The sequence below is a fragment of the Triticum aestivum genome, chromosome 2B (genome assembly GCF_018294505.1).
Source record: "Triticum aestivum cultivar Chinese Spring chromosome 2B, IWGSC CS RefSeq v2.1, whole genome shotgun sequence".
NCBI classification, from domain to species: domain Eukaryota; kingdom Viridiplantae; phylum Streptophyta; class Magnoliopsida; order Poales; family Poaceae; genus Triticum; species Triticum aestivum.
This window is the reverse complement of record NC_057798.1, coordinates 114,044,701-114,069,723: the sequence shown is the minus strand read 5'-3', so window position 1 is coordinate 114,069,723 and position 25,023 is coordinate 114,044,701. Positions and strand designations below refer to the sequence as shown.

General features: G+C 48.2%; 1 pseudogene; it reads right to left on the bottom strand.

Moving 5' to 3' along the window:
• Positions 1–1,783: 1,783 nt before the first annotated feature.
• LOC123039060 (putative pectinesterase 10) lies at positions 1,784–23,031 on the bottom strand (annotated as a pseudogene).
• Between the last annotated feature and the right edge of the window lie 1,992 nt (positions 23,032–25,023).

Sequence of the window (25,023 nt, the reverse complement as noted above, 5' to 3'; positions counted from 1 at the left end):
CGGTGCGGACGTCGAGTGCAGAGATGATGGGCTGATACTCCATATCAAGCCTGGCGACGATGAAGGAGATGCGTTCGTCCTCCTCGATCGGTTTGCCTGCCGCTGCAAGCTCGTCGGAGAGGGCGCGCATCTGCCCGAAGAAGGTGGAGGCCAACTGTGACCCCTTCTTGGCGTTCGTGAGTGCCGATCTGATGTTATTGACACGAGACAGAGAGACTGCAGAAAACATATTTGCTAGCGTGGTCTAAATTGCATGTGATGATTCAAGCGAGGCTACTTGAACAAGCACCTGCTTGGACAAGTTTCGGAGAAGATATGCTACGATTTGCTGATCTTGAACTAGCCAAGGATTATGAGCAGGGTTGGGAACTACCTGTTCTTTGCCATCTTTATCTTTGCTGATGATTGTTTTTGGAGGCTCCTCTATAGTCCGATCTATATAGCCAAACAAGCCGGCGCCCAGTATCTGGGATCGTGCTTGGACTCGCCAGAGAACATAGTTCGTCCGACTAAGGGGTTTTGAGGTGTTGTAGTTGAGGCCAGAAGAGGGGACTGCGGAGGAGAAGGACATGGTTGCGGCGTGGTGGTTCTGGGGAGGAAACAGATGGAGGAAGATGAGCTAGATGTCGTGGAAGAGGCCTGCTCTGTATACCATGAGGAAATTGTGGAAGCGTCTCAATCTCCATACATGGAGACCCGTAGTGTATATATTGATTGGGGGGATCGGTACAGGAGATAGCAGCGTCGAGCCTAACCACCAAGAGATATTACAGGAGGGTTTTAGGAGATAATTAAGAGAGATAAACAGAAAAAGAGTAAATCTCCTAACTACTATGCCGTGAGCCTCAAGGACACGCCGACCTGTACAATAGATATTTAACAGAGTATGCCTGTTTTTTGTTATCTTCATTCTGAATACTCCTTAATTTGTAGTTATTTATATTTCCAAGTGGATTATACTTCATTTCCAAGTAAAAATAGTATATGTTCCTTTACCCCCAAAAAGAGTCGCAATATGTGGTATATACCCCATTAAAAACAGTATATGCTAATTAAAAAAAGTATATGCTTCCAAACCAAAATAGTAGTAGTATATATTACAATATAAAAATGTACATACTCAGATACAAAAGAAATTATATACTCTATACCAAAAAAGTAGTATATATTTGTCATGCACAAATAGTACATACTCGTATGTAGAAAAAACTCTATAAACTACAATGCAGATAGCAGTATATACACTCATGCGAAAAATTTAAAAAGAGTATGTTCTTCCATAAGAAGTGGTATATACTCACTTAGAAAAAAGTATATGCTTCCAGACCAAAACAAGGAGTATATAGTACAATATAAAAAATAAGTGTATACTCGCATAAAAAAAGTATTCCCTCCGTAAACAAATATAAGAGCGTTTAGATCATTATTTTAATGATCTAAACGCTCTTATATTTCTTTACAGAGGGAGTAGTTTGTACTCCTTACCAAAAAATATGTATGTACTCCTAAAATAGATACTAATATAGTTTTTATAATCTTGATCAAATTTAAAGAAATATGACTTAGAATACATTTGAGTAAATTTGAAACTGAGAGAGTACCAAATTTTTGGCCTACTTTTGGTGCCATTAATTTGCACACGGGAGTTAGTAGGAAACAAGAAGGCCAGGCCCCCCTCTTTCTCTCTAGACCGCAATGTAAAATGAGTGTAAGCTCACAACTCATCTTGCTATTCCCTATGTCATATGTGTGCAGCTCTACACGTGATCCGATCGAGCCCCGGCTATGGCTGCTTGCTTAGCCAACCGCCGTCGATGAAGCTCAGTCCACGAACTTCTCCACCGCCGCCTCCGTCAGATGCTTCTCCCACGGCACTCTCCTAGCACTAGTAGAAAAGGGGGCAATGGTCCAGGTCAGGTCAGCCCATTAGTCCCGGTTCAATCCAGAACCGGGACCCATGGGGGCATCGGACCGGGTTCGTGAGTCCCGGGGGCCGGTCGGGCCACGTGGGCCACTGGTCCCGGTTCGTCTGGACTTTTGGTCCCGGTTGGTGGGACGAACCGGGACCAATGGGCCTTGCTCCTGGCCCACCACCATTGGTCCCAGTTGGTGGCATGAATCGGGACCAAAAGCTGCCCTTTAGTCCCGATTCGTAGGACAAACCGGGACCAATGAGTTGCCTATATATACCCCTCGCCCGCGAGCAGAGCACTCCCACTGCTCTATTTTTTCTGGCCGTAGAGGGGAGAGCTTTGTGGTGTTCTAGCTCACCTCCTATGCACACCAGGTGTTCGATGGAATGCCCGAACCACACTACTTAAGCTTTCTTCTCTCGAAGCTCGACCTCCAAGCTCCATTTTCCTCAATATTTGTCTAGGTTTAGCGGTCCGTCACGTCCCGTCCCCGTCTTCACCGCCGTCGATCGCCCGCGCCGATCTCGTCACCGGCACCACCGTGGTGAGCCTCTTGTTCTTATCTTCTTTCTGAAAGGAAAAAAAATTCTTACTTGTATGTTTATATAGATACTTGTATTATTTTCTTACTTTTATTATTGCATCTTATATAGTGCGATGGTTTTGGTATCCGCCCCCGTCGGCCCTCGTCCTGTCTATGATTCGGATGTGGTATATATTATCTTTTCATAACTATTGCTTCATTTATTGTTTATGACAATTATGCCGACCAACGTGACATAGATTTTATTTATCTAGGAGGTTGTGGAACCGGAAATTCCAACCGACCCTATTGTCGAGAGGTTAAATTTAGTTGAAGAAGAAAACAATTTGTTGAAGGAAAAAATAAGAAAAATTGAGGAGGAGAAGATGATATTGGAGTTGCATGTTGCGGATGTCGTCGATGATCACAAGATCAAGATGGATGCAATGCGCTTGAAGATTAGAAAGATTAGAAAATATGCCATTCATACCGAGGCTTGGTATCATTATGCCGTTGGATCAGTTGTTACATTGGTTGCGATTATGATCGCATTTGTTTTCGCATTGAAATGTTTTACATAGTTTCAATGTATGGTTTAATTAATTTAGATGCTCTGCAGAGCTTTATGTTGTTAGATGAGAACTATGTATGTACTTTGGTTTTAATGTGATGATGAACTTCTATTAATTTGGTCACTTAATTATCTATTCATGATGTTCTGTAATGATTTTTGACACACTTAATTATATATAATGCACGCAGATGAACCGGCAATGGATGTACGGTTCAAGACACACCTCCGAGTACATTAAGGGCGTGCATGATTTTCTCGAAGTGGCTGAGGCAAACAAGCAGAATGGTTTTATGTGTTGTCCATGCCCTATATGTGGGAATACGAAGTCTTACTCTGACCGGAAAATCCTTCACACCCACCTGCTTTACAAGGGTTTCATGCCACACTATAATGTTTGGACGAGGCACGGAGAAATAGGGGTTATGATGGAAGACGGCGAAGAAGAAGAGTACGATGACAACTATGTGCCCCCTGAATACGGTGATGCTACTGAAGATCAAGAGGAACCAGACGATGTGCACGATGATGCTGCAACGGGCGAAGCTGCTGAAGATCAAGAGGAACCAGACGATGTGCCCGATGATGATGATCTCCGCCGGGTCATTGTCGATGCAAGGACGCAATGCGAAAGTCAAAAGGAGAAGCTGAAGTTCGATCGCATGTTAGAGGACCACAAAAAAGGGTTGTACCCCAATTGCGAAGATGGCAACACAAAGCTCGGTACCGTACTGGAATTGCTGCAGTGGAAGGCAGAGAATGATGTGCCTGACAAAGGATTTGAGAAGCTACTGAAAATATTGAAGAAGAAGCTTCCAAAGGATAACGAATTGCCCGACAGTACATACGCAGCAAAGAAGGTCGTATGCCCTCTAGGATTGGAGGTGCAGAAGATACATGCATGCCCTAATGACTGCATCCTCTACCGCGGTGCGTACAAGGATCTGAACGCATGCCCGGTATGCGGTGCATTACGGTATAAGATCAGACGAGATGACCCTGGTGATGTTGACGGCGAGCCCCCCAGGAAGAGGGTTCCTGCGAAGGTGATGTGGTATGCTCCTATAATACCACGGTTGAAACGTCTGTTCAGAAACGGAGAGCATGCCAAGTTGATGCGATGGCACAGTGAGGACCGTAAGAAAGACGGGAAGTTGAGAGCACCCGCTGACGGGTCGCAGTGGAGAAAAATCGAGAGAAAGTACTGGGATGAGTTTGCAAGTGACCCAAGGAACGTATGGTTTGCTTTAAGCGCGGATGGCATTAATCCTTTCGGGGAGCAGAGCAGCAATCACAGCACCTGGCCCGTGACTCTATGTATGTATAACCTTCCTCCTTGGATGTGCATGAAGCGGAAGTTCATTATGATGCCAGTTCTCATCCAAGGCCCTAAGCAACCCGGCAACGACATTGATGTGTACCTAAGGCCATTAGTTGAAGAACTTTTACAGCTGTGGAATGGAAACGGTGTACGTACGTGGGATGAGCACAAACAGGAGGAATTTGACCTAAAGGCATTGCTGTTCGTGACCATCAACGATTGGCCCGCTCTCAGTAACCTTTCAGGACAGACAAACAAGGGATACCACGCATGCACGCACTGTTTACTTGACACCGATAGTATATACCTGGGAAGCTGCAGGAAGAATGTGTACCTGGGCCATCGTCGATTTCTTCTGACCAACCATCAATGTCGAAAGAAAGGCAAGCATTTCAAAGGCTAGGTATATCACCGGAAGAAGCCCGCATGCGTACCGGTGATCACGTACTTGCTATGGTCAATGATTTACACGTAATCTTTGGAAAGGGTCCCGGCGGACTAGCTGTTCCGAGTGATGCTGGGGGACACGCACCCATGTGGAAGAAGAAATCTATATTTTGGGACCTACCCTACTGGAAAGACCTAGAGGTCCGCTCTTCGATCGACGTGATGCACGTGACGAAGAACCTTTGCGTGAACCTACTAGGCTTCTTGGGCGTGTATGGGAAGACAAAAGATACAACTGAGGCACGGAAGGACCTGCAACGTTTGCACGAAAAAGACGGCATGCCTCCAAAGCAGTATGAAGGTCCTGCCAGCTATGCTCTTACCAAAGAAGAGAAGGAAATCTTCTTTGAATGCCTGCTTAGTATGAAGGTCCCGACTGGCTTCTCGTCGAATATAAAAGGAATAATAAATATGGCAGAGAAAAAGTTTCAGAACCTAAAGTCTCATGACTGCCACGTGATTATGACGCAACTGCTTCCGGTTGCATTGAGGGGGCTTCTACCGGAAAACGTCCGATTAGCCATTGTGAAGCTATGTGCATTCCTCAATGCAATCTCTCAGAAGGTGATCGATCCAGAAATCATACCAAGGCTAAGGAGTGATGTGGTGCAATGTCTTGTCAGTTTCGAGCTGGTGTTCCCACCATCCTTCTTCAATATCATGACGCACGTCCTAGTTCATCTAGTTGACGAGATTGTCATTCTGGGCCCCGTATTTCTACACAATATGTACCCCTTTGAGAGGTTCATGGGAGTCCTAAAGAAATATGTCCATAACCGCACTAGGCCAGAAGGAAGCATCTCCATGGGCCATCAAACAGAGGATGTCATCGGGTTTTGTGTTGACTTCATTCCTGGCCTTAAGAAGATAGGTCTCCCTAAATCGCGGTATGAGGGGAGACTGACTGGAAAAGGCACGCTTGGAAGGGACTCAATAATATGCAGGGACGGATATTCTTGGTCTCAAGCACACTACACAGTTCTACAGAACTCTACCTTGGTGAACCCGTATGTCGATGAACACAAGAACAGTCTGCGCTCCAAACACCCGGAGCAGTGCGACGACTGGATTACATGTGAACACATCAGGACTTTCAGCAGTTGGTTGGAAACACGTCTCAGAGGTGACAACACTGTTTGTGATGAGATGTACTTGTTGTCCAGGGGACCATCTTTGACTGTTATGATTTGGAAAGGATACGAGATAAATGGGAATACATTTTACACGATTGACCAAGATCAAAAGAGCACCAACCAAAACAGCGGTGTCCGCTTTGATGCAACAACCGAGAGGGGAAAGGACACATATTATGGTTACATAGTGGACATATGGGAACTTGACTACGGACATGATTTTAAGGTCCCTTTGTTTAAGTGCAAATGGGTTAATCTGTCAGGAGGCGGGGTACAGGTAGACCCACAGTACGGAATGACAACAGTGGATCTGAAAAATCTTGGGTACACTGACGAACCGTTTGTCCTAGCCAATGATGTGGCACAGGTTATCTATGTGAAGGACATGTCTACCAGACCGAGAAAAAGAAAAGATAAGGAAGCGAATACATCATACGATGAGCCAAAGCGCCACATAGTTCTTTCAGGAAAAATAGACATCGTGGGAGTGGAGGGCAAGACAGACATGTCTGAAGATTATGAAAAGTTTTATGAAATTCCTCCCTTCAAAATCAAGGCTGACCCCAGCATCCTGATAAACAATGAAGATTATCCATGGTTACGGCGCAATAAGCAAATGACACAAGCGAAGAAAAAGTGAAGACTTTCTCCCGCAACTATTATGATGATACCATGCCAACTTTGTAACACACGAGTATGATACCATTGTCCGTTTTGTATGCACATGCTATGTGGGTGAATTTATGATACCATGCCAACTTTCAACTTTTTCAGAGTTCATTTGAAATGCTTTAATGTCTTATGGTTCGGCCCTCGTAATACCATTAATCCCATTTCACTCCTTGTCAACTATGTTCTCACCAAGAACACTCTATAGGCGCATCTATGTTCATTTTTTTAGTAAAGTTAATCACAAACTTGTGATTCACACAAATTTCAAAGAATTCAAATTTTAACTATTCAAATTTGAAAACTAATGGCACTAACAGAAAGTTTATAATTTTGCTGACCTAAAAGAAAAAAGAATTTAAAATAAAGCAAAAACAAAAGAAAATAAATAATGCAGAAAACAAAATAAAAATAGCAACAATAAGTATTTTGTTGTAAGTAGAAACAAAATAAAATAAATAAAGCAACAAAGAAAACAAAAAAACAAAAAAAGTGTTTTCAAATTTGAAAACTAATGGCACTAACAGAAAGTTTATAATTTTTCTAAAACTAAAAGCAAAAAAGAACTAAAAAAAGCAAAAAACAAAAGAAAATAAATAATGCAGAAAACAAAACAAAAAAACTAGGAAAATAATTAAAAATAGCAACAATAAGTATTTTGTTGTAAGTAGAAACAAAATAAAATAAATAAAGCAAGAAAGAAAAAAAACAAAAAAGTGTTTTCAAATTTGAAAACTAATGGCACTAACAGAAAGTTTATAATTTTCCTAAAACTAAAAGCAAAAAGAATTAAAAAATAAAGCAAAAAACAAAAGAAAATAAATAATGCAGAAAACAAAACAAAAAACTGGAAAAAAATAAAAATAGCAACAATAAGTAAAGAAAACAAAAAAACAAAAAAAGTGCCTCCTACTGGGCCCCCACGGCCTGAATACGACTAGAAACCCTACCATGGGCCAGGATTCAGGCCCGCAGAAGGCCCAGCAGGCCCACAGGCAAAGCAGTGTCAAATTAGGCCCATTGGCCTGCAGTTCAGAGGAGTTCGGGTGAGAAGAGGCAGCGGAGCTTATAAACAGGTGCGGGGCGCTCTCAACTAGCGAGGTGGGACTAAACTCCCACCACCACGCCGTTGTGCAAGGCCATTGGTCCCGGTTGGTGCCACGAACCAGGACCAATGCCACCCTTTGGTCCCGGTTCGTGGCATCAACCGGGACCAATGCCCCCCCCTTTAGTCCCGGTTGGTGCCACCAACCGGGACCAAAGGCCGCCGCTTCCCGCCCTTTGGGCTGCTGAAAAGAGGCCTTTGGTCCCGGTTGGTGGCAACCAACCGGGACTAAAGGGTGCATTAGTCCCGGTTGGTGCCACGAACCGGGACCAATGCTCTTGCTATATATACATCACTTAGCAGTTTCGACCGAATCCCCCACTTCTCCCCCGACGCCCCTGCTCCTCCTCGTCGCCGTCGCCGCCCGACGCCCCTGCTCCACCTTGCCGTCATCGCCGCCACCGACGCCATCAGGCTGCTCGCCTTCGCCGTCGCCGCTGCCCCCTGTGAGCACAGCCTGCTTCCGCGCCCCTCCCGTCCCGCGCGCCACCGCCCCTGCCCTGCGCGGCCGGCGCGCGCCGCCCCAGTCCTGCGCAGCCGCCGCGCCGCCGCCCCTGCCCTGCGCGGCCGCCGCGCGCCGCCCCTGTCTTGCCCGGCCGGCGCGCCGCCGCCCCTGCCCCGCGTGGCCGCCGCGCGCCTCCCCTGCCCCGCGTGGCCGCCGCGCGCCTCCCCGCCGCCCCTGCCCTGCATTTTCCATAGCAATTTCCATAGCATTTTTTTGTTTTCATAAGTGTATTTTTTTGTTAATTGCATTTTTTTTCATATATATAATGTATATATGTATGTGGTAGCTATATATATGATGAATGGATGTGGCTATGTATGTATGAATATAATGTTCATAGCATTTTTTTGTTTATATATGTTTTTTCATATATGTATTAATTTTTTATTTAGGTTGTTAATTAGTAGATATCGATTTTAGGTTAGTGCATTTTAGGTTAGTGTAGAGGAGAAAGGAAAATAAGGAAAAGGAAGAAAAGAGGAAGAAGGAAGAAGGAAGAAGAAGAAGAAAAAGAATAAGAGGAAAAAGGAAAATAAGAAGAGGAGTTTTTTCTATTTTTTCTTCTTCTCCTCTATTCCTTTCTTCTTCTCCTCTTTTTCTTCTTTTTTTTTTCTTCTTCTTCTTCCTTCTTTCTTCTTCCTCTTTTCTTCCTTTTCCTTATTTACCTTTCTCGAGGGAGAAGAAGAAAAAGAAGAGGAGAACAAGAAGAATAAAAGGAATAGAGGAGAAAGAAGAAACTTCAACACGAGGGGGGGGGGGTACCGATACCCCCTCCCCGATAACATTATTTTCCCATGTATATGTATGTCGCGTCATTGTCGATATAACCCCCTCCCGGATAACTTCGACATGAGGGGCGGTCGATATATATACCCTCTCTCGACCGTGATAACTTATACCACGACAGCACCCCCTCAGCCCTCTCGCTCGACCAAAACTCTCGAGGGCACCCAAACCCTAGAGAGAAAACGATGTTGGTCATCTCCTACCCCTCCCACCGCGCCCCTACCCGACAAATTAACTCTCTCGAGGCCACCCAAATTTACCAAGTTAAAAGAGCGTTGTCGTCGAGGCCACCCCAAATCCTTGAAGCGTTGTGTCGAGGCCACCCCAAACCCTAGAGAAGCAGTGTCGAGGCCACTAACATGATTCCTTATTGTGATTAGCTAGCTAGTTCTATGTTTGCCACTAATATATATCCATCTCTACCATGTTTGAATAATAATTGACATGTTGTAAATATTTGCAGAAACTATGGAGCACTCCCGAGACGAAGCAACAGAAGCGATGTTGGGGGACATAATCGCACAAGGAAGTGATGAAGTTGCATCATTTCTCAACGACACCGATGGTCAGGAAGGACTGGGTGAAGAAGAGGGCTATGTTGATGATGGCTTCGGCCCAATAATGCCGGTACAAGAAGAGGGCTATGTTCATGATGGCTCCGGTGACACAATGGAGGTACAAGAAGGAGACCATGCTGACTGCTCCGGTGACCGAATTGAGTTCGGCCAGGTATATATATATTAGTTAAGCCCGTGCTGACTAGTTAATTGATGCATCCATTGTTTTGGTATATGTACACATATTAATTTCTCTCGTCTTTCTTCCTTTTAATTTCTAGCCCTCCGGATCGAGCACAACTTTGATAAGGAGACGAGGCCCGAAGAAAAAGTTGAGCTCGGATGAAAGGTTTGAGATCATAGAAATCGCGCCCGACGGCGAACCGATTGAACCCATCCGGACAAAGAACGCATTTTCTGCTCAGTGCGGGGTTCTTGTTAGGGACAAGATCCCGATCAGCATCCAGCAATGGTATAAGCCTAAGGAGGAAGACTGTCAGGACCAGATTTTCGGGATTTTTAATTTCCCAGAAAATGGCCCTTATGCTCACCAGCCCCAGGATTACTGTTAGCTGGCGAGACACAAACTTGATACAATAACTCCAAGCAGAATACATAATATGTAGTATAAGACCATTCCGGCCTGTGAGTACAACACAAGGTTTCTAATGGTTGATGGCGGAAGCGGTTTGTGGATCATCGGTGTCTATGGGACTCCATTTCCCACAGGAACAGCTGACCAGGTTAACTCCTATCTTCGCGAGGCTGATATCACCATTGCTTAGGTTCCGGGGCTGTCATCTCGTCGCTCCTCTCCGGGCAAGAAATCTGGCCAAGACAATAGCCAAGGACAAGCCAGTGAGTACTTTGAATGTACTCACAAACATTATGAACACGGGTATAATATAACAAATGATAATCATGCTCTGAAATATTCTATGATCGCAACGTCAGTCATAGAAATAAAATCCATGATGTATGCAAACAAGTTATTCACATAACACAAGAGTAATGCAATTAGAGAGTAGAAATAGAATGCCTCAGTCGGGCGTCTGAGCGACACCGCAGAAAGGGCTCATAAGTGAAATGAGTAACAAACATGCCGCAGTCGGGCGTCTGTGCGACGCCACATAAAGGGCTTATAAAGTAAATACATAACAAGCATGCCATAGTCGGGTGTCTCAACGACACCACATAAAGGGCTTATATGGTAAATAGATAACAAACATGCCACAGTCGGGTGTCTGTGCGACACTACATAAAGGGCTTATATGGTAAATAAATAAGAAACATGCCACAGTCGGGCGTCTGTGCGACACCACATAAAGGGCTTATAACAGAGTAATCACAGTGAATATCCAGGAGGTAGAAACGTCCCAGGGATACTCATAAATTCAAATAATATAAAGGGTTAGTCCATAATAATAATGACCATAATCATCATATGTCATCGGTCATAATCAATGTTCTGACTTAGTAGTTTTTCCTCCGAAGACCAACACTAAGACTAACACTTGACTCAACCCAGACTGTAGTCCTTAACCATAGACACGACTATTTGAATAGATATAACCTCTGCAGAGGGTGTACTCTTTACCCACGAGTAACGGATTTCGTTAGTCCATCCGGACTAGTTCCGCCTACGGTCTTTTAATTGAAAACACACCTAACCGCACACACCAGCCTGACTTATCGGCGTCTGGAATCACCCATGACACCTGTTTAAGAAAAACTCTAAGTGGGGAAGCTACAACCTCGATTAGCATGGGATCACAAAATTTATACCGTGCGCAAACTGGGGGAGCTACCCCCTTCGGCTACAACCGAAACACCCATGCCCCCGGACCAGGTGGCATGCCTACCGGATGCAGCCGGTATGTTCCACCATGGCCTCTCTGTACGGTGTGTGCTAGAAAGGGGTTGACAACTTACTGAACCGTACCCTACCTACGACAGGGACAAGTGGTAGCACGGAACAAGTATGGGGGTTACTGGAACAAGACTCGATCTACGGTCGACTCAGGAGGCTTAGGTGTTACCTGCATGATTAGCATAACAAATATGTTTCAACCAACAGCCAGAATCACCACTCATCATGTCTCACTACGTCGTACCAGACACAATCATCTCGACAAAGACCGAAGACAAGCTCGTGTCTACCCAAGACAGAGGCTTTCCCGGGTTCCTTCCGGTATGCATGAAAGGCATATGATGGTGACTACTATCCCAACATATCAAACTCTAACAGCGTGAATCATCAATATGCACTCATGAGTTTGAACATATCATCACAAAAAAAATATAACGAAAACTCCGAGATGAGAGGTGCTGTAACCGTATCAAACAACACACGACAATATTATGCCAGGGTTCAGAATACTTGCCTTCAAGTTGTGGGGAGGCAGAGGGCATTCCAAAACTTTTGAAAGTTTTCTTCTCTGTCCAAAAATCCTATTTAAAATTTTTGAATTAATACATAGTTTCAAAATTAGTACAAAAAGGTTGTCTGATTTTTTTAATTAAATATTAAAATAAACTAGATTTAATTTGAGGAAGGTAGAAAAAAGAATCAATTCATTTGGACTTATATTTAAAAAGTTATAGGCATTCAAAGTTTTGATCAAAATCTATTTTTAAAATAAAACAGAAAAAAGGAAAAACGTTTCAAAAACTGACCACGTCGAAGGCGTATTCCGAGTTTACGTCTCCACTTATCAAGCGTGAACCGCATGTGGGTCACTGACAGTGGATCCAGCGGGCCCACTGGTCAGGTTTGACTAGTCGCCTTTCCCTCCACTTCCTCTGCCCGAGCGGGGGCGAAACTCCGGCAACTCGTGGGGCTCCGAGGGCGGGGATGGATCCGCCAGTCCAGGGCAGTCCTCCCGGTGGTCGTCGGGCAGGTGGGGACGGAGGGAGTCACCGGCGATGAGCTTCGCGGCGGCCGGTGGCTATGGGTGAATTGGGGGTTTGGGGCTACGATGGCTCTCCATCGCAGCAGGGGGTTTGGGCGGCTCCGCAAGACGAAGGGGAGTCGGGTGGTGGTGTTGGATGGACGGGGGAGGGCCTGGTTGTGATGAACGGGGCCGGAAGGCGGCGGTGGCCGAGCTGGCCGGAGAAGGGGAAGACGGCCTCTCCTGGTCGATTGCGGGCTAGGGGAGCGCTAGGGGGATGGCTTGAGGCTGCCTGGGGTCTAGGAGGAGCTCGGGGTCACCATTTATAGTGTAGCTAGGTTGGTTCCGCCGCTGCTGGGGATAAGATCGCCGGCCGACCACTTCTGTTGCGGCAGGGCGACGTGGCGCCGACGAGCGCTTGCAGACGAGCGTGAGGATAAGCTTGGACTGCTCCAGGGGGCAGCTGGCGCGTGGCTGTGGCTCGGGCGGCGCCAACCGTGGCAGGAGCCCACTGTGGCCGGCCGCTAGCCGCCGTGGCCGACCTGACGGCGGTGCTGTGCGGCTCCAGGGATGGCTCTGCGACGAGGAAGGAGGCGGTCGTGTTGGCTGCAAGAGGGGAGTGGCCAGAACGAGCACGGGGGGGGGGGGGGGGGGCAGTGAGACGCGGCGGCTCGGTGCGCGCGCATGCAAAACGTGCGCTCTGGGCGTGCCCAGAGCACGCATACCAGGTGCTCGGTGTAATGCCAGTGCATGCTAGGAGGCTAGGGTGGAGCTGGGGTTTAACATGATTAGGCTTGGGTATTCTAGAGGCTTAGTGGACAAGCTAGTTTGATCAGAGGGTCAAGTTCACAATGCAAACCAAAACTTATGCCAAACCTGCTCATGCACTCAAGGTGTTTGACAAAAAGCTAGGGGCATCTAGGCAGTTCTTGGAGTGTCCAAAATCTCCAGATCCTAGTCTCTTTAGAAGGTAAAGAGGGTGGCAAGGTTAGTTTGCCAAATGCAGAAACTTGTTAGTGCAATTATTTGGGAAAACCAATTTTGGGAAGAAACTAAAGGCTGTCATTACATGTACCAAAAACACTCCAATGGGTTCATGCTCCTGGACTTAAGGGTTTTGTAGGAAGGACTACAAGCAGGAAAAAGAACCATGGGTAAAAGAGCAAGCAAAAATATGGTTGCAGTACAAATCCTCAAGTTGGACCGGAATGAAAATGAGGTTGATTCACTCAAAATTTTCAAATGACATAACTGGGTTTTTGCATAAAGATGGATAATATACTCCTACTGACCTCCCCTAATTTTGGTGGATGTTTTAAATAAATATATATATATAGGTTGTAGTGCAAAATTGCCCACTGGACCAGATTTGAAAACTTGGTGTAGAGCTCAAAATCTCCAATGAACAGAAAATATTTTTGCATGAAAGTGATTTTGGGACATCATATGTCATCCCCAAATTTTGGTGAAAATATTAGATGCATTATCAAATGGTTGTAGTGCAAAAGAGGCTCCAAAACTTTATAAAAATCACTTTAAAAGAATAAAGCTCAGGAAAAATAATTATGCAAATAAAACCACTGATCAAGAATTGTTTTATTGAGTGAGCATACAAGTCCAATAATATTTTGGAAAGTTTCCACTTGGGTAAAAACTCCTCAATATTAAAAAAAGGGTTCTGAAATCAAAAGAAAATCCAGAAAGCAAAATTTTTAACTCCTGGCAAAATTTTAATAATTCACAACATGGTTAAATTTTTGGGGTGTTACAAAGACCCTAAGGTGTCTTATGTCAATGATATGCAGAAAGAAGATCTTTGGACTCAGCTGAAGGAAAATTTCACCCTACCGCCAGAGGAGGATCCGGAGAAGCCAGTTAAAGAGCAATTAATCAAGTCTTGTGCTCTTAAGAAGATGGCAACCCTATTCACGAGGTGGAGGAAAGAGCTGAATAAGTTTGTCGACAAAGAAGAGAAACCAGAATTCATCGGAAAATATGAGAAGATCAAAGATCACTGCCCCGCATTTGTGGCCCACAAGACATCGGAAAAGAGTAAGAAGATGTCGGCGACAAACAAGCAAAATGCTGCGAAGAAGAAGCTTCACCATCGCACGGGGTCAGGTGGCTACCTCAAAGCCCGACCTAAGTGGTCCAAGGCTGAGAATGATCTGCTTGAAAAAGGGATCGAACCAGAGAATGAACTGGTCAGACCATTGCCGGACTTGGTTCTTCGGGGCTGGCGGAACCTTGGACCCTGTATCAGGGAAGTGTCGTTGGACGGACGAGCAACTGAAAATCCAGTCAAGAAGCTTCGGCACTATATCAATGCAGCGCAGCGAGGGACGTTCGTTCCAGACAGGGAGAAGGACGAGCTCACAATGGCCGTCGGGAATCCTGAGCACCCTGGATGGACACGAGGCACGCCAGGCTCCATCCCGTGGAAGGTTGGTTTTCCGGACGCAGGGGGTTACAAAACCCACGAGAGGAGGAAGAAACTAGAGCAGGGCCAATTGCAGGCGCTGCACGAAAGGGTAATGGGGCTAGAGGAACGAGAAGAGGAATGAGAAGCAACAGATCGCAGCAAACGACCTGCCGAAGCTTCCCCCAAAGCTACCCCGCCATCTCAGCGGAGAAGCAGCGTGGCTTCCACCGAGCTGCTTCAGCCGGAGTATGTCTTGACGGCTCCTGCCAGCTATCCCGTGGATGCTATCATGGAGTCTCAAAATTGCCACATTATGACGCGATGGATGAATTTGAAGGTCAAGGCGGCTGTTGGCTCTGTTTATCCTACTGGACCCGGCGCAACTTATCACCGCCGGCCGATTCCAGAAGGATATGCTAGGGTGATGGTGGATGAAATAACGGACGGATTTGAGGACCTCCTGCTTGACCACCCTACCGGTGAAGGGGAGACTAGGCTGGGTTCTGCTGTGAAGACTCCATGCCTATGGCGGAAGGAGCTCATCAACCTTCCGAACTGGACGCCTCCGCCTCCTCCTCCTCCTCCTCCGGCGAGTCACGTCACTCCGCCTTCTCCACCGCCTCCTCCTCCTCCTCCGGCGAGTCAGGGCACTCCGCCTCCTCCACCGCCTCCTCCTCCGACGAGTGACGATTAGGGCACTGGGCCTCCTTCTCCGGCGCGTGGCGGCACTCTGCCTCCTTCTCCGGCACATGGCGGCACTCCACCTCCTTCTCCGCCTGCGCCGGCACGCCCGAGCAGCCAGCAGCCTCCTCCATCTCCGCCTCGCCAGCAAGGGCGGAAGAGACCTGCCGCCGCCCCGGCTGCTCCGGTGCGTCGTAGTCCTTCTCCTCCGCCTCGTAAGCAAGCACGAAAGAAGACAGACGCCGCAGCCGCTCCGTCTGCTCCGGCGTCTAGCATCATAACCAGAGGCGGGAGGCAATACAGATACGGTCCACCTCTCAAGCCTCTAGAGAAGTTACCGTATGAGAGGACCGAGGAGGAAAACGCGACGATCGTGCGGACCCACGTGAAGGAGTTCTTTGAAGGGGTGAAAGAAAAGAGACATCCACCTCTGGAGGAGAAGGTAGATCCGATGAAAGCAAAGTGCACTCTCGATGCCCTGAGGAAACCGGCAAAGTCTCTGCCGAGAACCAACTATGAGCACATTACTGAACAGACATATCTCCAAGCGGAGCGGTCGGGAAGTACTGTCAGACATCAAAGGTCAAGAGAACAAGCAGCTGCGAAAAAAATTGACCAGCTCGGTGAACAAGAAAACCAATCGTGCCCCCCGCTCAATGTGTCTAGCGGCAACATCGTCGCTAATGCTCCGGGGATGGTGGCCGGTTATGGCAATCTACAAGATTACCTGCCTGACGATCAACTTCCTGATTTCATGGAGGTGGACGAACACAAATACGAGTACGGGAAGCCTCTCGTCAAAGATGAAAAATCTCTAACAACGATGATGCGAAGATTCAATAATTGGTACATGAAAACCTGTAGAGAGTCTGGGGGGACGAATAGTTTGTATCTGAACATTAAAGAGGAGCACGACCTTGTTGCAACTGATCTGTTGTGTGTTCCATTTGAGGAGTTCTTCGCGTTCTTCAATCAAAAGGCCCTCGATAAATTAACGGTCTTTTGCTACTGCCTGTAAGTACTATTTCTGTCATTAAGTCTCTATATATAGCTCGGCTCTTTCATTGCATGTATTTATAATGAATTATCCTCAATATATTATGCAGATTGAAGATCGTTGAGTGCAAAAAACAAGAAATTTATGATATTGGGTTCATTAACACAAATATCATAGATGAATTTCTGGTTAAAAAGCACGCCAAAGAGGCGGAGGACAACTTGTAACAATCGTTGATCAAAAATCAAAACAAAGATACCATACTCTTTCCTTACAACATTGCGTGAGTTACTGTCGTGTGCATATTCGGTTTCCCTTATTCCTCGAGCGAGGTTATAGTAATGTAATTGATGAGTTATGCATGCGTGCGCAGCTTCCACTATGTTCTTCCGGAGATTAAGCTTGAGCGGGGACTAGTAACCATCTTAGACTCGAGACGAAAAGATCCCAAAACCTATGCGGAAATGACTGAATTGCTCAACAAGTAAGTTCAATCGATCATTGTCGCACCATATCGACAACTTTTTGTTCGTTTCCTGATATCTCAAGTAATAATAATTATTTTCTTTGTCTTGCAGGGTTTGGAAACATTTCACCGCAGAAACTCCGGGACTGCCGAAGGAGCTGCGATATACATACCCGAAAGTAAGTACTACTGGCTAGCTAGTTGCGCACATCTCCCATTGATTCTATAGCTATGCTTTCATCAATGCCATTTATAATGCTTCATTATCAGTTTCATTGACCTCTATTTCTCGTAAAGTGCTTGTGGAAGGAACAAGGGAATTATTTATGTGGATACTACGTGTGCGAGTTCATCCACAACGCGACTTTGAAAAATAAGCGGGGCTACTCTAAAAGACAATATGAAGTGCGTAAGCAATAATATTCACAATTTCATTTTATTACACCATCATTTCTGTTGAGTTTCATTCATATATATGTATTAATTAACCCCCTTCTTCAAATTAGACGTGGCAGATGCGGAATGAACTCCTAGAACCAGATCGCATGAAAGCAATTCAAGAGGAATTGGCGGGATTCTTTCTTGACCAACTCATCAATAAAGCCGCAGAATACCATGTGGAAGTTGATTTGAATTGCTAGGGGATTGTAATTAAGAGATCTTACATATTGTATATGTATGTACGTAGCCAGTAGCGTCGGATAGATAATACGAAAACTTGTTGTTCGACCAATCTCTCGGAGAAGGAGAGGTGGATCGATCACTTCTCTCGGTATGCATGACGAACTTCTGTACTTAATGGTTCCCTTCATTTTCTTACTAGCTAGCGTGTCGAGGGCCTCTCTATGTATAGTACGTAGCGTCGACCAAGCACGGACATAAGAGAGGACACTTCTCTCTAATAATTAGTTAGCTAACACAATATATGAAACACCTAAATTAACCCCTCAAAACCCCCAACCCCCCCCCCCTTTCAAAACAAAAAACAAAAACCCCATCCACTGGAATGCTGACGCGTGGAGGCCTTTTGGTCCCGGTTGGTGCCACCAACCGGGACCAAAGGCCCCCCTGCCTGGGCTCGGCGCACCGGCCATGTGGAGGACCATCTGTCCTAGTTCGTGTTAGAACCGGGACTAAAGGGGGGAGGTATTAGTAACGACCCATTAGTCCCGGTTCATGAACCGGGACTAAAGGCCCTTACGAACCGGGACAAATGCCCCCTTTTATACTAGTGTAGCCATGTTTGACCCCGGTCCGGGGCACCCAACCTCTACGAACAGGACGTCGTTAGTCTCGTCGCCGGCGTACCACGGATCCCACCCCCGCGGGACGATGACGCTGGACATGTTCACGTGGTAGTAGACGACGGTGGCGTACTTGTTCCACACGCATCCGAGATACTGGCGCCCGGTGCCTCAGAGCTCCCCGCCCTTGAACACAAAACCGCCAGGGTCACCGACATAGCGCCCAGCGTACGCCTTCACCCACCCGGCACGGCGGCGGCCGTACCGCGGGGGTATGTTGGACACGATGGTGCACCCGTCGTAGATGGACCGGGCGTAGCCGAAGATGAAGTCGACGCCACCCTTGATGACGCATTCACAGAAGTAGTGCCGGCCGATGTTGTCGCAGAGCGTGTCCTCGAAGCCGTTGAAGGCACAACGGTGGAAGGCGATCCGCTCACCATTGACCATCACCGCGAGCGCTTGGGTGACGCGGCTCTTGTTGACGCTATTGTGCGTGTTGGTGAAGGCGATGTCCCAGGCAACGAAGTCATTGGCGTAGACACTGAAGGTGGCAGTCTCGTACGTCTGCATCGCGTCGGCGCCGCGGCGCATCAGGCGGTCGGTGTTGCCGTGGGCGTGGTCGTCGAAGTAGATCTCAGTGCTCGAGTGGCCCTCCCCTTCCAGCAAGATGTAGCCTTTCTCCCTTGGGATGGTCACCTTCTCCCTGCATGCACCACATGTACCATCATAACCATACTTGCTTACTGTAAGACAATAGGTTTGGGGGAACCGGCTCAACCCTCTAGGGGTGGCCTATCACATATATATAATGAAGGGGTACAGCGTTACATCATATGTACACATACGTACACATATACAGAAGCTATACAGTCTAACACCCTCCCTCAATCTTAGACACTTCCTAAAGAATCTAGAAGGGTAAGATTGCACCGACAATTCTCAAATTGTGGTAGAGGTAATGGCTTGGTGAAGATGTCTCCAAGTTGATCCTTGGAAGAGATGAACTTGATCTGTAGTTGCTTCTGAGATACATGTTCCCGTACAAAATAATAGTCCACTTCGATGTGTTTCGTTCGGGCATGGAATACCGGATTAGCAGATAGGTATGTAGCACCAATGTTATCACACCAAAGAATAGGAGACTGTGATTGAGATATACCCAACTCCTGAAGCAAAGACTGTACCTAGATAATTTCTGCAGTTGCATTAGCCACAATCTTATACTCAGCTACAGTACTGCTACGTGAAATAGTAGCTTGTTTCCGAGCACTCCAGGCGATCAAGGTAGAACCAAAGAACACGGCGTAGCCCCCCGTGAGTCGCCTGTCATCCGGACTGCCAGCCCAATCCGCATCAGAATACGCTGAAATGACCCCAGAGGGGTTCAGTCGAATGTGCAAACCATAGGACAACGTGAAGCAAATGTAGCGCAAGATGTGCTTAACCGCGGACCAATGAGTGTCACGAGGTGCCTGGAGATACTGACATACTCTGTTGACGGCAAAGGAAATATCTGGACGAGTGATCGTCAAATACTGCAACCCACCAACAATACTCTTGTACTGTGTCGCATCATCAGAGGGAAGGAGCTCGCCATCTACAGCAGTGATCCTGTCAGTAGCAGACATAGGTGTAGTAGTTGGTTTTCACTTAAGCATTGCAGCCCGCTGCAACAAGTCCAAAGAGTACTTCTTCTGCGTCACAACAAGTCCAAAGAGTACTTCTTGTGCGACTTCCACACCAAGGAAATAGTGAAGCTTCCCAAGATCTTTGACCGCAAAGTCAGCACCAAGAGACCGAAAAAGAGCAGCAGCAGCCAACTGAGAAGAACTGACAAGTATAATATCATCCACATAGACTAGCAGATACATGGTAACTTCGGGCCTTTGTAGAAGAAATAACGAAGAGTCAGCAGCCGATGATGCAAAACCATGAGCGCGAAGGGCTGTCGCAAGACGAGCATGCCAAGCACGGGGAGCCTGCTTCAGACCATAGAGTGCTTTAGTGAGACGATACAGATAATCAGGACGATCGGGATCAGAGAACCCTGGTGGCTGCCGCATATAGATCTCCTCCTCCAGAACACCACAGAGAAAGGCATTCTGCACATCAAGCTGACAAAGAGACCAACCCCGAGTAACTGCAAGAGAGAGAAGAAGCCTGATAGTAGTAGGTTTAACCACTGGACTGAAGGTGTCTTCATAATCAAGACCATAACGCTGCCGAAAACCTCGAGCAACCAGCCGCGCCTTGTAGTGCTCAATAGAACCATCAGAATGCTTCTTCACTTTGAAAACCCATTTAGAATCGATGACATTAATGCGGGGTGGTGGCGGAACAAGAGTCCATGTCTTGTTACGAAGAAGAGCATGGTACTCCTGTTCCATGGCCTCTCGCCAATGAGGTATACTGAGAGCAGCTTGATGCGTACGAGGCTCGGAGGTAGGATCCGTGCGGGCAGCAGCCAGACATGCAGCCAACCAAGCAACAGTACCATCAGTGTGCCGTTTGGGCTGAAACACACCACTGCGACTCCACGTGTGTGGTCGTTGAGGAGCCACAAGAGCCACAGGAGTCGGAGAGGGCTCAGGTGATGAAGGCGGTGATGGCGATGGCGACACCTCGGCCATCGACGAAGATGCCTTAGTGAGCATCGGCGAGAGTGCACCGAGGGCAGGTGAGCTCGGCCCAGGCGAGCATGGCCCAGACGGTGTGGCAGATCGAGAGGGTGACGGGGCCGGCGTGGCCAGGCGAAGCGGCGAGGCCGGCTCAGAGGCCGGCTCAGGGGCCAGGAGCAACGAGCTGATCGGCCCAGGCACCGACGAAGGTGGCCTAGAGACCAAGGGCGCCGGTCCAGGGGCCGGGGGCGCCGAAGCACACGGCATGGCAAGAGGTTCGGTCCGTCGTGCATGGGCAGGAGGGCCGAGGCCATGCAGGGGCACACCATGATCGTCATGAACCGCTGGTAAGACCGACGAGGGAGACGATGGCGCCTCCAAAATCTCCAACCGAGCCACACGTCTAGTGCCTGCACCATGGTTAGGCAACAAAATAGGATAGTATGCAACATCATCAAATTGGTCAGATGCAACGGAGGATGAATGCAAAGATGGTGGTTCAGCAGTGGACACAGGAAGCTTGGCAAAGGGAAAAACATGCTCATCAAACACGACATCCCGAGATATGTAGACACGATTTGTGGGAACATGAAGACATTTGTAACCTTTATGAAGAGAGCTATAGCCAAGAAAAACACACTTCTTGGAACGAAACTCAAGCTTGTGCTTGTTATATCGGCGGAGATGCGGCCAACAAGCACACCCAAAAACCTTAAAAAAGGTATAATCAGGTTGTTCATTAAGGAGAACTTCAATGGGAGTCTTCATATTCAAAACACGAGTGGGAGTGCGTTTATGAGAAAACATGCAGTGGTAAGAGCATCACTCCAGAACCGAAACGGAACCGATGCATGGGCCAAAAGAGTAAGACTAGTTTCAACAATGTGTCGATGCTTACGTTCCACAGAACCATTCTGTTGATGTGTATGTGGACATGCTAAACGGTGAGCGATCCCAAGCGATTGAAAGAAGGAGTTGAGGTTGCGATACTCACCCCCCCCAATCCGACTGGACATGAACAATTTTATGCTTGAGAAGATGTTTAACATGTTTTTGAAACTGAACAACAATGTCAAACACATCAGATTTGCGTTTAATAAGATAAAGCCATGTAAAGCGACTATAAGCATCAACGAAACTGATATAATAATTGTGACCACTGAGCGAAGTCTGAGCAGGACCCCATACATCTGAAAAAACAAGTTCTAAAGGATGTTTCACCTCACGACTAGACTCCGAAAAAGGAAGTTGATGACTCTTCCCCTGCTGACAAGCATCACATACTGCTACATCTTTATTACTAGACATGCTAGGAAGCTCATGACGACGCAAAACATGACGAACGATAGGTGTGGCCGGGTGACCAAGACGAGCATGCCACTGTGACGGAGATACCCGAACTCCACTGAACACGCGAGCGACAGCAGGATGCTCCAGACGATAGAGGCCCTGGCACAACCGCCCGCTAGGAAGAATGTCCCTCGTGCCCCGATCCTTAATAAAAAGATCAAAAGGATGAAATTCACAAAGCACATTATTATCACGTGTGAGTTTAGGAACAGAAAGAAGATTACGTGTCACAGAGGGAACTCTAAGGACATTAGGAAGCTGAAAACTCCTATTTGCATGCCTAGTGAGAAGAGATGCTTGACCAATATGAGATATATGCATACCTGCTCCACTGGCGGTGTGGATCTTGTCGGAGCCATGGTAGGGTTCGCGAGTATGGAGCTTTCCCATCTCAGTCGTCAGATGCTCCATTGCCCCAGGGTCCATATACCAGTGAGGATCAATGGAGTAGGACTGAGTGTGCCCTTGCTGCTTTGTGGACACCGGCCGATCTGCCATGGCCACCTGACGTGCAAATTTCCCCTTGTCCTTGCCATCATTGCCGAGGCCCAGAAAACTCTTCTGAAAGCGTTTGTGACACTTAGAAGACCAGTGCCCATCGAGGCCACAAAGCTGACACACGCTCTTACCGCCATCCCCCGGTAATGTCGCGGTAGGAGGGGGGCGAGGCGGGCGGTGGTGGCAGCCCCGAAGGAGCCCGAGATGATGAAGAAGAGTGGCCACCCTTGGTGGCGGCGTTGGCCGAGAGGGAGCCGTTGCTCCTGGAGCGGCGCGTCTCGACCCGCTGCTTAGTGAGAAGTAGGCGGGAAAAGACCTCGTGCACCAGCATGGGGTTCGAGTTGCCCCGCTCGTTGATGATCTCGACCAAGGCATCATACTCCTCATCAAGACCATTGACATTAAATGAGTTGAACTCGGAGTCGGTGAGGGGCTGTCCAATGGAGGCCAACGTGTCGGCAAGGCCCTTGACCTTGTTGTAGAACTCAGTGGCCGTGGAGTCAAGCTTTTGACACTCCCCAAGTTGACCACGGAGCGCAAAGACACGAGGCTGCGACTGTGCTACAAACGAGCGCTCGAGGATGGTCCACGCCTCGTGGGACGTCCTGGCGAAGACAACAAGACCGGAAACAGCCGGAGTGAGCGACCCCTGGATGGAGGAGAGGTTCGCCTAGTCCTGCCCCGTCCAAACACTGTGCGCCGGATTGTAAACCGGGCCATGCACGCTATCGATCAGCGCACGGGGACAGGGGAGAGAGCCGTCGACGTAGCCAAGCAGGTAGTGACTCCCAAGAAGCGGGAGAACCTGCGCACGCCAAAAGATGTAATTGTCCAACGACAACTTGATGGTGACGAGGTTTCCTAAGTGAAACGGCGGCGGCGGTAGGCAACTCGTGGAGTAGGCTACCGGAGGTGAAGGTGTCATAGGGGCAGGGGCCACAGGTGCAGCCGCGGGGACGGACGGCGTAGGAGCCGCGCCCTACACGGCAAGGCCGACCATCAGGGCCGACGCAGAGGCCGACATCGGGGCGACGGCGGCATCACTGACGAAGGCGGGCGAAGAGGCGCCCGTCGTGGCGCTGGAGGTGTGGACCACCAGCGAGTTGCCCGACGACGAGGAGAAGAAGGAGCCGATGCTCCTCGTCCCGATCGGGAGTGACGTGCAGCCGAACCAGTGAACCCTCATACTCCTCTCCGCGCGGGCTTCCACTGTCGCGTCTTCCCCGGCTCCCCGTTGTCCCCTTCCTAGGCCTCGCCGTCGTCCACCGCCCTGGTGCTCTCGGCGCGGCATGGTCAACGTGGTCAAGGAACGACTTCCATCGGACGTGGACTGTACGTCGAGAGGCTGACAGCTGGGTCCACGGCCGTAGCAAGGAAGTGCATCCTTATTATGTGAAAAATAATTATTCCTCCACCTGACAGCGAGGACCCACCGGACGGGCCACCGTATTTCGCGAAAAAACGTTTCCCCCTGACTGCTGGGACCCACCAGCTACATCTTCGCACGTAAGGAAGTGCGTCCGGGCAAAAAAAAAACGATTCGCCCCGCTGACTGCTGGGACCCACCAGCTACATCTTCGCACGCAAGGAAGTGCTGACAGTCGGGACCCACCTGGTCGAAGCGTACGTAGCATTGTCATTCTGGTCGCGAACGTGTACGTACATATATACTGGTCGATGTAGAGGCGCGCACGTGTCGTAGTAGAGGCGCGCACATGTCATAGTAGAGGCGCGTAGCATGTACACGTACGTACAGCGGCCAGGGTGCAAGAAAGAAAATATGGCCACGTACGTACATACGGGCAGGGTTGTGAATGCCTACTCGCGCATACGTACATGGCTGGGTCGGAACGGAGAAACAACATAGTCGTCGTGTTCACGGGAGCCAACCGGCTGGGTCGGAACGGAATGCGTGGTCGTGTTCATCGGGAGGGCTTGGACGGAACAAGCGATGGAAACGAGGCCTGGCGTACCGCAGAACGGAGGAAATGGACCTCCTACGTTCGGAACGGGGTCCTGTTGATCGGGAGGGTTGTGGCGCACCGCAAAACGGAGGAAACGGACCTCCTACGGTCGAAACGGGGGTCCTGTTGATTGGGAGGGGTGTGGCGTACTGCAAAACAGACGAAACAGACCTCCTATGGTCGAAACGGGGGTCATGTTGATCGGGAGGGGTGTGGTGTACCGCAAAACGAATGAAACGGACTTCTGTTGGAGCGCTACGGTCGAAACGGAGGTCCTGTTCATCGGGAGGGGTGTGGCGTACCCCAAAACGGGACTCCACAGGATACTGTTCATCTCCACCGTCGACCTCCTCCAGCCT